The 16,164-nt window shown below is 35.4% G+C and overlaps 1 pseudogene; it reads right to left on the minus strand.

Annotated features, from left to right (window-relative positions):
* Window positions 1-16,164, minus strand: part of LOC113625299 (protein enabled homolog) — a 119,130-nt pseudogene extending 102,966 nt beyond the window's left edge.

The raw sequence follows: 16,164 nt of genomic DNA on the forward strand, positions 1-16,164 counted from the left end.
AGTTAGTGGTAATCTATTGTGGGCCTGAAAAATTTGTCAGTAGGGTAGATCTCATAGTAGGTATTCTTAATACACACACACACACACACACACACACACACACACACACACACACAGGGCAAGAGGAAACAGTTGGAGGTGTTGGATATGCTTATTACCTTGATTGTAATGATTGTCACAAGGGTGTATGCATGTGTCCAAACTCATCAAATTGCATGCATTAAATATGTACATTTTTTGGTATATCAATTAGACCTCAATAAAAAAATTCTTTTTACAGTAATGATCCCTTACCAAAATTTTGGTGGTACACAGGAAAATTTATAAACCTAAAATAATACTTTTTCTGTATAATATAGTTCTAAAGATTCCAAATACAAATAATTTAAAGACAATCATCATTAACACTTGGTACCTAGATAAATATAAAATTTTTGATTATCGTCTTAATAAATGTTTTACAAAATCTATTGTATATTAGGTAAAATAATAAACATAAAAATTACTCTATATTTTAGGAGGTGGCGCTTTTTCAAGGCTATGTTCAAATGCATACTTTTTAAATATAAACATACCTTAAAGGGTATAAAACATAAAATGATTAGTTCCATATTGACTGTAGATGAAAAACTGGTTTTTAGGAAATTGCCATTAAAGATTTGTTCCCATACTTTTCCAATAATTTTTATATTTCCTGTATAAAATGAGGTTGATCAAATAAGATATAACAACATAAACAAAAACCATGTGGCAAGATGCTTTTAGAAACAAACTAAATGTAATAAATATAATAGAAATTTATGCTAAAAATAGAACCGATAAATCAACGCAGCAGCACAAAGCAAATATAAAATATACAGGCACCATCTGAGATCCCTTTTATATAATTAACTGAAAATACACTGTGCACCGCAGCGAAGAGTAGCACCCACTCACCACAACTAGAGAAAGCCCACGCACAGCAATGAAGACCCCATGCAGCCAAAAACAATTAAATGAAATAAATGAATTAAAGAATTAAACAAATACATTCAATAACTATATCTGTGATTAGTCAAATTCATAGAAGATTTGAGAAGGGTAGAAACTTAGGCTAATAGGCACACTCGGAATAAAACAACGATGGAAACAGCAAATTTATTCTAAAGTTTACTTCATTTTAGTAATTCTAAAGTACTCAAAACAATTCAAGTATAAGGGAATTTATATGTTGGTTATTGCTGTAAAATGTGTTTCTTTAGAATAATTAACCTAAGATGTGTAAAATGTGTTTCTTTAGAATAATTAACCTAAGATGTGGTATTATTTCACTAATATTTCAACTAAATTTTAAAGGGTAATATGCATTCTGGAGAGTGTTTTTGTTATATAATACACAGTCACTCTTGCATGCTTGAAGACATAAGAAAAGCATAAAATTGGCCTCAATAATTACTGAATCTAAAATTAATTTTGAAAATATTCAACCAATTATATACAAAATATTTGTGACAGGCTAGTAGGACGGTTCTACTTATGAATTTAAAAATACTGGGGTTCCCTGGTGGTGCAGTGGTTGAGAGTCTGCCTGCCGATGAAGGGGACGCGGGTTCGTGCCCCGGTCCGGGAGGGTCCCGCGTGCCGCGGAGCGGCTGGGCCCGTGAGCCATGGCCGCGGAGCCTGCGCGTCTGGAGGCTGTGCTCCGCAACGGGAGAGGCCACAACAGTGAGAGGCCCGCGTACGGCCAAAAAAATAATAAAAAATACTGAAAGACTTAAACTATCTGTAGCTCTTCAGTGACCAGTCCAGACAGCTTAGGTCTTGCCACTTGCTTGTGTTGTGCTGACATCAGCATCTCTTTGCCTAGAGGCATTCTCCAATCTTAGGTCATCTGCCCATGTGCACTGCAGACTGGTGGTAGTTAAGAAATTAACACCTCCAAGATCATCTCTCAACTAATGTCTGATAGGAGTTTTTATGTACATACAACATCTCTCTTAAGATGGTATAATTTTGAGGAATGTGTTTTACACCATTTTCCAGAATTTCCCCCTTGAAATTAAGTTTCAGACAGGCATAATGGTAACAGGATGGATAGTGCACCTATCACTAACTGTAGCTCCTCTCCTTACTAACTTCTTCACTCTCATACTGATGTCACCTGCACCCCCCCCCCCAAATAAAGTACTTTCACACATTTTCTTTTCTCTGGATCTGGTTCTAGGAAAAGCCAAATCAAGACACAAATAATACAAGGATGCCTGTCCTTAGTCACATAATTTTCAATAATAAGAAATCTACATTAAACACCTGGGTTTATATGAATGTGCTTTATAGGAATGTGTTATGACAAAAGGAAAAGTTTAAGTGAGACTAGTGCATATCACATAACTATATAGAATAGTGCCAATATTAAAAAAAAATAGAAGCCATAAGATAAAACTACCTTCAGTTCCCATGAATAATGAGACATTCCTCACTCTATGATAAAATCAATCTTTACTCATACTGTGGAGCCTATTTCCCTTCCCCTCTCCAGAGTCTCCACGTCCACTTTATTCCATTCATTCTCTCTGATGTATCTCATTCATTTCTATAGCATCGATGCTCACTTCCGGGCTTTCAAATGTCTATCTCCAGCTCCAAGGTCTCACACAATCTTCCACTTCATATAGCAAATTTCTTACTGGACGAGTCCAGTTAGATGTTCCACAGGCACCTCAAACTCATAATGTCCACTATTCCAATCACTACTCGCAATCCACACCTCTTGCCCTGTTTCTTCTCCTCTTTATAACATCATTTTGCAAACAACAAATTTAAGCTTTATTCTTGATCTTGCTCTCTTCCTTACCTCCAAATCAAATTAATTTAAAAGTATGTAATTCTATTTCCTGAACATTGTTATATGTGCAATTTCCACCTTACCATACCTCCCTGAGTGTCAACTCCCATCATCTGTCATGCAGATTACTGTCACATCTCCCAACTGGCCTATCTGCCTCAGTCTTTTCCCTTCCAATCCCTTCTGCCCAAATTAATACCGATGATTACTTCAGCCTTGCCTCTTGCCTGTTGCCTCCATCCTTAGCTTTACATTCAGTACTCCAGTTACTCAATATTGTTCAGTTGATTCAAAGTACATTTTCTAGAATGTCTGGCTATGGGCTCAAGTTTTTTGTCTGCCTGAAATTCACTCCACCCTTTTCTCCACCTCAGGTTAATTTATACTCATTTTCCAAATTTTAAATTATATATATTGATTCATCTGTTCAACAAACTTGTTTTGAGGGCCAACCCTGTATCAAGATTTATCGCAGAAACTAAGAATAAATACATCAACAAATAATACATATAGAGTTCATGCTCTATTGGGTCTCACACAAAAGCATACAAAGGAGTAGGTGACATCATGTGTAATGAAGAAAAATAAATTAGGGTAAGGTGAGTAAAGAATCATGAAGAGATAAGGGTGGCCGGCAAAAGCACTCTGATGAGATGAATATCTCAGCAGAGGCCTGCATGAACTAAAGGAGTGAATTATGCAATTATTTAGGGGAAGCAGTTTCCAAGGTGATAGAACAACCAGAGTAAGGATGCCCTTAGGTAAAAGTAGGTTGTAGGGATCCAGGAAAAGCAGAGATCAATGTGTTATATCCTGACATCTTTGGTCTGTTTTATATACGGCTGTCCACTGAGCTTTCAGAGCATACTATTTCCCCAGCCTACAAACGGATACACTTTATGTAATCACCTGCTTGCTGACTGTTTTTTCAACTCTCACGCAAGCATTCAAAAGACAGAGTCCTTGCCTGACGTTTTCACTTGGTACACGGTGCCCATGACAAAAAGGCTCAATATATATTTTATCAAAAATTAAAGTATAAGGAGACATTCATACATAAACACATACATATGTATGTGCATGTATATATATATGTTTTTCTCCCCCCCATTTTTTTTTTTTTATTCTTGCATTACATTTGTGTTTCCAACTGTGAGGAAAAGAATGCTTAGAGAGTTGTTACAACACAGCGTGAAGTGACACGAGGCGCGCGTGGCCCCCAGGCCCGTCACTTCCCATCGACCCCCTCTCCCAGTTAAGACCGGCCTGGCGCCGGGTCGGCTCGGCCTACCTGGGCTCCGAGGGCTTTGCACTCTCTGGATCTGGCAGGGCTCGGCTGGGGCCCTCAGCTCCTGCCCCGGGAGTGGCCACGGCAGGCAGAGGGCTGGTGCCGGGTCCAGACGCGCTGTCCTGCCTGCTGCCGAGGCGCGTTCACAGCAGTCTCCTCGCGTGCCCGGAGCCGGGGTCCGGGCCGACCGCGTGACGTCGCCCGCGTGGCGTAGCGTCTGCGTCTCCGCCGCTCGTGAAGCGTCGGCTGCCGTCGCGCGCGCCTCACGGTCCACCAGCCCGTGCAAGTCGTCTGTAAAGATGCGGCTCTTAACTGTTATATATATGTTTATAATATATATTTTATATACTTTATAACATTTAATATATGTAACATGTATATACTGCTTGAATATATAAAAGGTAAACATTTAAAGTTGCATAATTGAATGTATAAATAGGTATCAAACACGTGCACACACAGAGACATACCCTTCTGTTTCTCGCTCTAGAACCCTGGTGACACATATTTTGATACTGAGAGTGGTGCTGGAGAACAGAATCTTAAGGATGAGTGTTCTAAATTGGTTCTAAGATTTCCGGAATTGGTTCTCTACTCTGATGAGTTTTAAAGGCATTCATGATTCTATTTCCAGTGGTAAAGAAGGCACTGAGAGTCCATAATGTGAAGCAGCAACAGAGGCAGGCAAAATATCATCACTGACTTGTCTCTCTCTCTTTTTTTTTTTTCCAAAAATACGATTTGAATGAGGTATTCTTCAAAATCTTCCCTTTTTTCTTTTGGTTAAATACATGCAAATGTAATCTTGATTGTTTTCACTGAACTATCTTTTAAAGCGTTAAGGACCTATTTTCCATCGTTAGCATGATTATTTTCATTTAACTTTTTAAGTTGAAGTACAAGACACATCCAGAAAAAGATAAAAGGCACGTATGTATATAGCTCATTGAATTATCAAAAAGTGAGCACACTTATGTAAATATTACCTAGGCCAAGCATGTTAGAGTATGTCAGACACCTCCTTCTGTGCCCGTCCTGATAACTACTACCTCCCCCATCCCCCAAAGTAATCATTGTCATCACTGCTAATGCATGTTTTGAATTATATACAAAAGGAATCATGCAGGATGTACTTTTTACACCTGGCTTCTTGGGTTAACATTATGCTTGTGAAAGTTATTCACGTTGTTATGTATAGGTATAATTGATTTATTTTCATTGCTTTACAACATTTCTTTATATAAATATATCCCAATTTGTTTATCCATTCTACAAATGGACATGAGAGATGTCTTTTGGGACTATTCTGAATAATATTTCAAAAACATTCACGTGCATGTCTTTTGTAGAGAGTGACGGCTTTTCTGATGGACACATTCTCAGGGTGAATATGCTGGCTCATAAAATAAATGCATGTTTATCTTTAGCAGAATATGTAAAAGACTTTTTATGGAGATTGTACTAATTTACACTCTCAAGAGCTGTGTATGAAAATTCCATCCTTTACAATATTTCGTATTGTCAGTTTTCTTTCGTTTAAGCTTTTTACTGCTTCTCTCAATTTTAGGCATTCTGGCTGTGCAGAACTCTCTCACTGTGGTTTTAATTTACAATACCCCTATGACTATTTGGGTTGAGCACCACTTTACAGATTTGTTAGTCATTTAGATATTTCTTATTGTCCCTATTTTTCTTACTGCTTTGTAGTTCTCTATATATTTGAATACTAATGTACTGAAAAATAGATTCTTCCTATTTCTGTGGTTTCTGTTCCCAGCATTTTAACAGTGTCTATAAATGAACAGTTCTTAAAATTAATGTAGTCTGGTTTATCAGTCTTTCCTCTTATGGGTAGTTCCTTTGTGTCATTGGGAGACTGCACCACAGTCCTGAAGCTATTTAGCTATGCTGTCTTCTAATAGCTTTATTGTTTTGCCTTTCACATCTAGGTCTACAGTCTTACTGGAATTCGTTTATACATATGATTTAAGGCAGTGATCAAACACTCATCTCAGATTTTTTCTCTTTTTTTTTTTTGTCCAGTGTGGATATTCAATTGACCCAGCATTATGTATTTAAAAGAGAGTTTTTGTGGTGTGTGTGTGTGTATGTGTGTGTGTTTTCTGTTTTGTGTTGTATCATCATTGAATACTCTTAATTAAATATCAATACTTATGAAAGTGAGGTTCTGGTTGACCATATATCTGATATCTTAGAACAATTTTGTCAAACTAACTAGTATAATGAGATTGGCTGGTTGCTCATAATTGTACGGGGATAAGTTGGGAAAGAAAAGAATGAACTCAAGGTTTAAAATTCCCAGTTCAAGCTCAACATATATGACCTGAAAGGTTTTATATCTGTCCCGAAAGAAACTTTTATCTCCCGTAGCCACAGAGCTGAAGTTTCTCAAAACCAAATCTAGAGTCTCATCATACAAGTGACTGAATTACAATCTAATTTGAATCTCCCAACCATACAGGGTATCTTCTGTTAAGTTGAGGGCATTGATTGGGAAGAAATGGGATCCTGAAAGTCAGAATAGAGACATGGGCAGATTCTGATGAAGCTGGGGCCATCGGACCCCTAAATTCTGCTGCGTCTCCTTTGCCAGTAGAAACAGCTCTTTCAACCCTGTTAACTCACTTTTGCCTGAAAAATCTGTAATGACCTTCCCTGAGGTAGCTGCCTAACAAGACACTGCAGATTTTCTTCAGGACCAACTCTCACCACCCTTCTGTGCTTCTACCTGTAAGGAGACTCAAGCCCAAGCAGGTCTCGAAAAGTGAACTACAAACATTGACTCATGAAGAGGTGCCCATAATCCAAAACAACTGCATGATTTTTCTAATTTATGCAGACATTTAGCTGTGGAATATGTGTGAGAATGGATATTAAGAGAGAGATAATGGCAGAAGGACATAAAGGTTTATCAGGCTGAGTTTATTCATATGGCCCAGTAAGTTGTCTTTTTATAATACAAATTGAGTAATATCACCCACTTCCTTAAGCCCTCAGAAAGGTTCCTGTTGCAGTTAGAAGAAAATTTGACCATTTTTTCATTGCTTAGATGACTTTGTTCAGCCTTGTTTTTTACTGCCACCTGGTCTGTGTGTTCCTTACTCATATGGTCCATGTTCAGTTTCTTGTACATATCAAGCTTTCCCCTGACTCAAGGCTTTAAATTTGCATAATATCAAAGTTTCTGTATAACTACTTTCCGTTGTCCTTGTCTCAGCATCACATTTAGAATAAATACACATTCCCTCCACTCTTTATTACTTCTTACTGATTTATTTTCTTTTAAATAGTTATGATGATCGTAAATGGAAATGCATTCATAAATTCATTATCTGTATTTCTCCCACAAAACCCCAATATCCAAATCTAATGTCCACAAGACAAATAAAATAGTGCTTCACACAAGTACCTGCTCAATAAATATATGTTTAAAGAATGAATATAAATTACACATGTAAGAATAACACTAATATACTCTACAAATATTTTATAATAGTTTCTAAAAATTCTATACATTTAAATGTTTTAAAACTCTAGATAGTTACAATATTCTAAACAAAATACTATGAAAATGTTCACATTTACAAATGGCATATCTATGTTATGTAATCAATACATACAAATTCCTTGTGATGTAGAGGGTAATATATATTTGAATGGGATTAAAATTATTTCTTCAAGTCACAACATTGGTAACTGTTTCACAAACCCAACATTGGCAACTATAACACATACACACAAACTTGCAAAGCTCAGCTGTTTAAAAATACTTTCCTTAGAAGAAAATATTGATTTTTCTATGTCAATAAGTGGATTTAATAGTCCCTTTTTTGATCTTCCATATAATTTTAACCACCTCGTAGCACAGAATCAGGTGTCTGTCTTCCCCAAGACCCTGACAGCTCCTTAAAGCCTTGATAATTATATATTTGACAGAATAAAGTATAATATAAAAATTGGACTAAGGGAGTTTTAGAAATAATTATATTTATTTTTAAAAGGGTGCCTGTTAAAAACAAACAACAACAAAAAATAGAAACAACAGAACCAACCAAGGGTTCATGGATAGTAAAGCCAGAAACTAATGCCAGACAGCAACTTTCTTCACTAAGCTATAATAAAAAAGCCCATGCAGTTCACCACATTTGAATGGTCTGATGATGGCGAGAGCCAAAGCACAGGGCTTGAGGGGTCACTGGGTACTAAGCTGGGTTGGGCCAAGGATGTGAACAAAGGAAAGAAGTTTTATATCTGTATGAGTTCATTTATTTGGTAACCACATTATGTGAAGCCTACAAGTTTGAGAGCTGTTGCTTCTCTTACTTCAATCAAGTCAGTGTAGGTAGGAAACCAGGTAACTGGCTATAATTATCACTGTGTATGTTCTAAACACATGCTAGAAAATATGAACTGGGGACATGCACAAAGCTCACTCACCTTGTTTCGTGCTTCACTGTTGAAGGATAGCTTGAGACAGACAGAAGCTTAAAAAGTACTTTTTTAAAAATTAAAATTTCCAGGTTTTTTCTGAAACATTGACACTCCTGTGTTTAACATTACACTGATTGATGAAGAGAAAAACTTCCAAAATAAGATACATATTTATTAAAGTATAAGACATGTTTAAGGTTTTATTGAAGATTAGAAACTAAGTCTAACTTATCTATTGTCATCACATTTTCAATTCTGAATCAGTTGCCTTAGGAATTGAAAATATATTCACTTTTATTACTTTGTTTCTGTTCATTAGGACCTCCAAGACAAGGTGTACATACTTGAGGTCTAGGACAACAAATAATGCTTCCCTAGTGCCATCTAGAGCACCCATAAGAGGTAGTTATGGAGCAGTACTTTAAAAATAAAATAATCAAATGACCAAACGTTTTTGATTGATTTGCAAACTATTGAATGATTGACTTGTGAACTTACTGTTGAAATACTGCCTATCATGTTTGGTGGGTACTGGTTACAAAGAAACTTATTTCAGATTTATTTAACCAGTGGCTTATTAACATTAGGATTAAGTTAAAGAGTGTATCAACAAATATATATATATATATATATGTGTGTGTGTGTGTGTGTGTGTGTATATATAATATTTTTATATACATGTAAAACGTAGATAATGTGAAACTTTAAAAAAAATTAGTCCATCACAGTAATACAGTAGTTCTAATATATCATAAGTACTCTAATTGCAATAGTGCCAAATGCAGCACAAACAAATGCTTTGTTGATATATTGATTTGGATCAGTATTTTTTGTTACAGAACATATTGATTTCATTATCAGTTATCTTGTTTGTAGCAGTATTATCTACTTAGGTATTGACTCAGTAAGTTGGGTCATCTTGTAGCCCTGGGCTTCTGATGCATACCGAATTTTAGTGCCAATTATGGCATCATTAACCATGGTTGGTTTACTTCAACCTTTAGTGAGATGCCAAATTTAGCCTCATTTTTTTCTTCTTGGCCAGAATAAGAACTTGAATAAAATGAATCACTTACGTAGATTTTTTAATGATAAAAAAAAAATTCCTCAGAAGTAAATGAGATTCATCACAGCAGTGCATACATGCAGTCTGTTACTAAACTAAACATTTTTTCTAATTTTCACTTTAAAAAATTAGCCTCATCTGGAAGAATCCACTGAAAGAGTCAACAAATTTACATTATATGAGTTTGTGTGCAGAAATACTTAAATCTAATAGGAACAATATGCTTACTAACATAGTGCTATAACATCTGAACTAAAATGGGGTGTGATGAGAAAAAAATTAAATTAACTTAAAAGGTGTTTTGATTACTGCTTGTCTACAGCATGTACATAAAAAATAGAAGACCTTGTTATTTTGAGTGTGACATTTTCCTGTGATGGGAGATGTCAGTAGAATCATAACTGTAATAATTCAGAACTCTGGCAAGATGACGCACCTTTAAAAGTGGTCTTCAAATAGTAATGGGAAAGAAGGAGGTTTTTCTTTTTTTAATTGAAGCATCATTGATTTACAATGTTGTGTTAATTTCTGTTGTACAGCAAAGTGACTCAGTCATACATATATATACATTCTTTTTCATATTCTTTTCCACTATGGTTTATCACAGGATATTAAATATAGTCCCCTGTGCTATACAGTAGGACCTTGTTGTTTATTCATCCTATATATCCAGACTCCCAATCCATCCCTCCCCCATACCTCCCCCTTTTGGCAACCATAAGTCTGTTCTCTATGTCTGTGAGTCTGTTTCTGTTTCATAGATAGGTTCATTTGTGTCATATTTTAGATTCCACCTATAAGTGATACCATGTGGTATTTGTCTTTCTCTGTCTGACGTACTTCACTTAGTATGATAATCTCTAAGTCCATCCATATTGCTGCAAATGGCATTATTTCATTCTTTTTTATGGCTAAGAAAGTTGTTAAAGAGTATACACTTGAGCTTTCAGTGGGGTCAGGGTATACCAATTATTCCTCCTATGTAAATAATCAGATAAATTGCATTCCTTCTGAAAACCAACCAACTAATCAACAACAATGAAGAGGATGAATATAATAACACCACAACCCTGATTAACTAAAAGAATTATTCCAAGGAGGGGACAGCAATTGCCTTCAAAAGAAAAGGACATAAAATTGCTTTTTAGAAAGTAAAATTCTTTTTTGTTTTTAATATTTACTGCCTCTGAATATAGATACCTCCCCTTCCGAAAGAGTCAGACTTAGTAAAGATAAAAAAGAGAGGAAATTTCTCATTTTAAAATGTCTCAGTTAAATATCAAAAGTAAACATATGTCTTTTGATATTCCTGATTGCATTTATTTTGAGGGACTAACTAAGAATAAAGTTGAAGCAAGGGACATCGATTTTAAAACAAACTTCATTTATTCAGTACTCGATAAAGAGAAAAAAAATAATTTGTTTCACCTTTCAGTATGATTTAATTCAGCAGGCAATCATTGATTTTCTATGCTGTACAAAGCTTCGTCCTTGGTGTTATGAGAGGTACAAAAATGAATAATTGTAGTCCCTACTTTTAATAAGCTCATTGTCTATTGAATAAAACAGATTCATAAACTGCCATACAAAATATCAGGTAGTAATTTTATAAAAAAAGGAAAAAGGCTGTCAAACTTTAACGAGCATTGGAATTATCTGGAGGAACTGTTTAAATTAGATTGATTGGCCCCACCCTCAGAGTTCTCAGTTTGAATTTCTAGCATGGTCTCAAGTTATGCTTATGCTGTGGATCTTGGTATGATACTTTAAAAATTACTGCTTTAAGGATTTGATGGAGTTATTTATTTTTATTTGGTCAACAAAGGAAGAATTCCCAAGAGACATGGACTTGCTATTTGATCATTCATTTGCATTTGACAGGAAGATGAGGAATTAGGCAATCATATGGAAAGAAAATAAATCAATCAAAGACATAATAAAACCAAATATTGAAATCATGTATAGAATGTGTGGTTGGACCATGAATGAATGTATTTGGCTAGTATAGCACAGGGAACTATATTTAATATCCTGTGATAAACCAGGATATAGCTATAAGACACATGGCAGCTTCCTAGTGCAAAACCAGTAAGAGAAAGAAAGGGAAAGAGGGAGGTAGGAAGCAAGTGAAAGAGAGAAAGGGAGAGAGAGAAAGAGAGAGAGAGATGCTAAACAGATGGGTACCACAATCCTAGCAATCATCTGTAATCGTGTAAATGTAATCATATGCATCTTATCACCTTTGCCATTGGTTAAAGCAAGTCATATGTCTTCCCACACTCAAGGGGAAGATTTATACAGTAGTGTGAAGACCAGGAGACAGGGACCATGTGGATCACCTTGAAGTTTGTCCTCCATAGTAGAGAAAGCAAAAGTTGTTTGGGATTTGTGAATCTTTAGTGTGTCTCTGTCAAGAATGCAGTAGAAAAAAAAACAAAAAAACAAAGAATGCAGTAGAAAATGCAGCATGATTTATGATTATTTAAGGCTACCAATATAAAATATATAAATGGCATTTTAATACCTGTTTACACTTTCTATTAAATTTCTGGAATATAAAAGAAAACAGAACTTGATGTCAATCTCTCTATTTTGGAAAAATATAAGTTGATTTTCCAGTATGATACAAGTAAGGAGAGAAATTTTCCCATTTAGATCAGTTGGGACTGTGGAGTTTTAAAAATACTTTTCAGGAAACATGACTAGAGACATTTTTAAATTGCAAAGATACGTACTAACATAAAACAAGAGCAAGGAAGCAAAGAGAGATGTCAGTTCTGAACCAATGGATTCACTGAACATATTTTCTCTTCCTGAGTCCAGGGATAAGATGACCATTATCACAATGCTCATAATCAGTTTCGTCAGTCATTTCTCTAGCACTCTGTCTTAAATCCCTAGAATGAATCTGTGGATAAAAGGTGACCACTTGGCTGAAGATTAACGAGGTTGAAATATAATACTTAGGCAGGAATTTAGCAAACTCTCTGACAGGTTTCATGATAAGAGGAAAGAAACTGTCGGGCCACACAATTTGTGGGAATTTGGTGAGGATCTTTTGGTAATGTTGATAGTGATTTACTAAATGCAGAAGGTAAAGACAAAATAGCAGGTTTTCTTATGGAATTATAGTATTCTAGCTATGTGAATAAAGCAACTCCTGGCAGATTCTTTAAGAGGTAGTGAATATGAGGAAAAACGGTGCAATAGAGAAGATAATCATAGAAGACATATTAGAAAATACTTAATGACCATTTAAGAATGAACTCGGTTAAAGTAGAGATAAAAACCTGGTGAAGATTTTTTAAAGCAACAGTTCTAGTAGTTGCAAGTATAATTTAACTCACTTTGGGTTGAAACTGTCATTGACTTGGGAATATAAGATTACAGATAAACTATCTCTGAATTTATAGGAGAGGTTTTAAGCAGATTAGTATAGAAGTAACATCTTTGGTTACATAAGAAGTTGAGGAATATGAAGCAGTAACAGCAGAGAGAATAGGAGCCAATGTTGGGGCAGAGAGCAGCTACACTATTCCATTAATTCAGGATGGAGAGGAGTTGCTATTGGAAGTGGAATTGTGTTAGCTAACATGTATTTCCCAGCCCAGGGGCTTCCTGAAATTTAAACAGAATTTCAGTTGTCTATGTATAGGTTCATTTTTCAGAGAATAATTTTTAGAGCTTACATAAAATTCTCATCAACATATATGACCCCAAATAAGTATAAGATCTAAAACCTGTTGAAACTAAATTATGCTTTTTTAGAGACTCTCTCTCCCTTTAAGAGCAAAGAGGATGAAGGACATCTGAATGGGGCTTTTGTGCTGAGAACTGACAGAAGTCTAGCCCTTGTCATAAATTTGCCAAGGAGGGAGCCCAAGACAGTTGTTACATGTGGAACGATATTTCAGAATACAAGTGCTGACTATACTGTAGATGTCTTTTGTTGTTGTTCTGGTCGGAGAATAAAACCAAGGAATGACTGGCAAGGGCTGATGAAAATAAAATATTTAAATGAAAAAAATGTTCCTAATCATTACTAATTGCCTAGGCAATTAGGAAAGCCCCAAATTATCACACTCAAATATAGTCTCACTAGATCATTCCTGAAGTTAAGGTTTTATAGAAATAGACTCCTCACAGATTATTATACAAGGAGATTTTAGACAAAGACTTGTTAAAGAAAAATTTCACTGCATGGAGTTAAACAGGCAGTGAAGAATTTATTTGATACTGTGGCAGTAGGGCAGAGGGATTGAACTCAACTCTACTAACACAAAAGGCAGGAGGATTTTTACACTGGGATGAGCTCATGGAAAAGTACAGGAGGATGTTAGGGGAGAGGGAGGTTGGTCACTGTGCTTATGCCGTCTGTGTTCGCTAACTGGTACTTATCTAAACTTGACTCCTACCCTCCCTTAGAAACTGGGTGATGGACGGGCTTTCTTGATGATTAGATTTCAAAGAGATGGTTCCCAAATCCTTGAGGAAGATATGCCTGGGTTTATAAATCTGGCAAGAGGATGTGAGAAGATTTACACCTATAAAGAGTGGACAAATAATTTACAATTGCAAGTTTTCTAAAATGTATGCTCTAAGAAAGGAAGGTCGGGGGACTATAGTCAGGAAGAAACCTATCTAAAGTTTAGACAAGCTGAGGGACACATAAGGCTTTCTTAGACTCGTCTGTGGTTCAGTAATTTCCTTATATGACAACTATACACTCAACTGAAATAGCTCCAGTCCTTATATGGAACCATGAAATTAGTAGTGGTTTCCTTTAGCAAATGCTGTGGAAGCTTAGACTTGGAGCTGCCATACTACATACCATTACTGCAAAACAGAAGCACTGTGTTTCTACTTGCCACTTTCAATTTATTAAACCATTCAATTTTCTCTGAAGGAAAAAAATGTATATGCACAAATATTTGAAGATCTTATTTTAACACATATGCAGCCTGTAAAAATGTTTCCACTAGAGTTTCAAGGCTTTTGCTGAATTGGCTGAATTTTGTATATTGTAGTAAAGCTAACTATTCTTTTGCTTACACTGCTGTAAATTTTGCTTATTGTTATGTATAATGTATGAAGAAGTACAAATGTACAGTGTATCTTTTGCAGGAAGATTATGAACTAAATCAAAAGTATTTCCAATATAAATAATAAAATAGAAAATACAATTTAAAATAGAGCCAGAAAAGCTTAGACTCAGAAATAAAATTTTCACAGCTACTTTGGAAAACAAATCATTCAAGGCACATTGTGGGCACAAGGCTTAGTTATTTGTTAGAACTCACTGGAGATATTTTTCAGTTCACATGTGGAACTTAATGTTGAAGCCTACTTTAATTTCTGATGAAAGTTAATCACTCAATTGTTTTGGCTTCACACTAATACTTAATATCAGATAGAGGAGAATAAAAAGAAGTTAAAGTATTATCCACAAAAGAAAGGAAAGGATATTTGTAAACAAGAAGAGTTTTCTAAAACCTAATATGTAACACTAAATACTCAAAAAAAGAGAGAAAGCTATTCAAAGATGACTCTTGGAGAGTTCCTTCTTAGACACTGAATAAGGTCAATATGACTTCAAGATTTATGGAAAATAACAATGGAACAAATGCCCCAAATAGGACAGACTTTTAACATAACTTCCCTCAATTTAATATTGAAGTAAACTTGAAATATAACCAATTCTGAACTGAAATAAGCATTATTTCTCATTTTGGTAACATTGTTGGCCATGTAACCTGGACAACAGATATTTAAGGGCAAATCCAGACTGTTCTTTTGCATTTACTAAACGGTGGATGTTGTCCAGATCTCTCTTGGCTAGTATGGATTAGAAATATTAAAAATATACTTAATGGTCTCTCAGAAAGGGATGTTTTGGTTATGAATCTAAATGGTACTCTTTCAAATTTAGTATACATAGACCAGTTGTCCTTGAGAAGATCAATCTGGGTAACAGCCAAATTAAAATTTTATGGAAGAAACAGACCATTATCAAGCTACTGTTTTTGGCATACTGTACTGTACTAAGAAAGTGAAAGAGGTGTATATGTCTGTGTGTGTGTGTGTGTGTGTGTGTGTGTGTGTGTGTGTGTGTGTGTCTGTGTGTCTGTGTGTCTGTGTGTCTGTGTATATGTATATATACATAGGGTGCTTTTAATTTTCCTCTTCACATATACTGGAATTGTTCACTCTGAAAGTATGCATTTAAATTCTAGTTTCATTATTATCATTTCATTGTATTGCCTCTATTCTTTGTTACTTATTTTATGGTCACTGAATGTTTGAGCCTGCAACACAGATAACCTCAGTGTTTCTCGAATATCTTGACTTCAGCCTAAATTCCACTCTTGTTGGAAAATATATATCTCCTGCATATCAAAATCTCTGAGAATGTTTACATTTAATCTGTCACATCTAGCTCTAATTTGCTCTTTTCATTAAATTACCAATCTCTAGTTGAAGTCTTTTACAGCTGCTTTCATCTTCCAGAGCCACGAAGATACTCAGTTTCTCCAT

This window comes from Aethalodelphis obliquidens, unplaced genomic scaffold, assembly GCF_003676395.1.
Source record: "Aethalodelphis obliquidens isolate GAN/ISIS:26980383/991018 unplaced genomic scaffold, ASM367639v1 scaffold15, whole genome shotgun sequence".
NCBI lineage: Eukaryota > Metazoa > Chordata > Mammalia > Artiodactyla > Delphinidae > Aethalodelphis > Aethalodelphis obliquidens.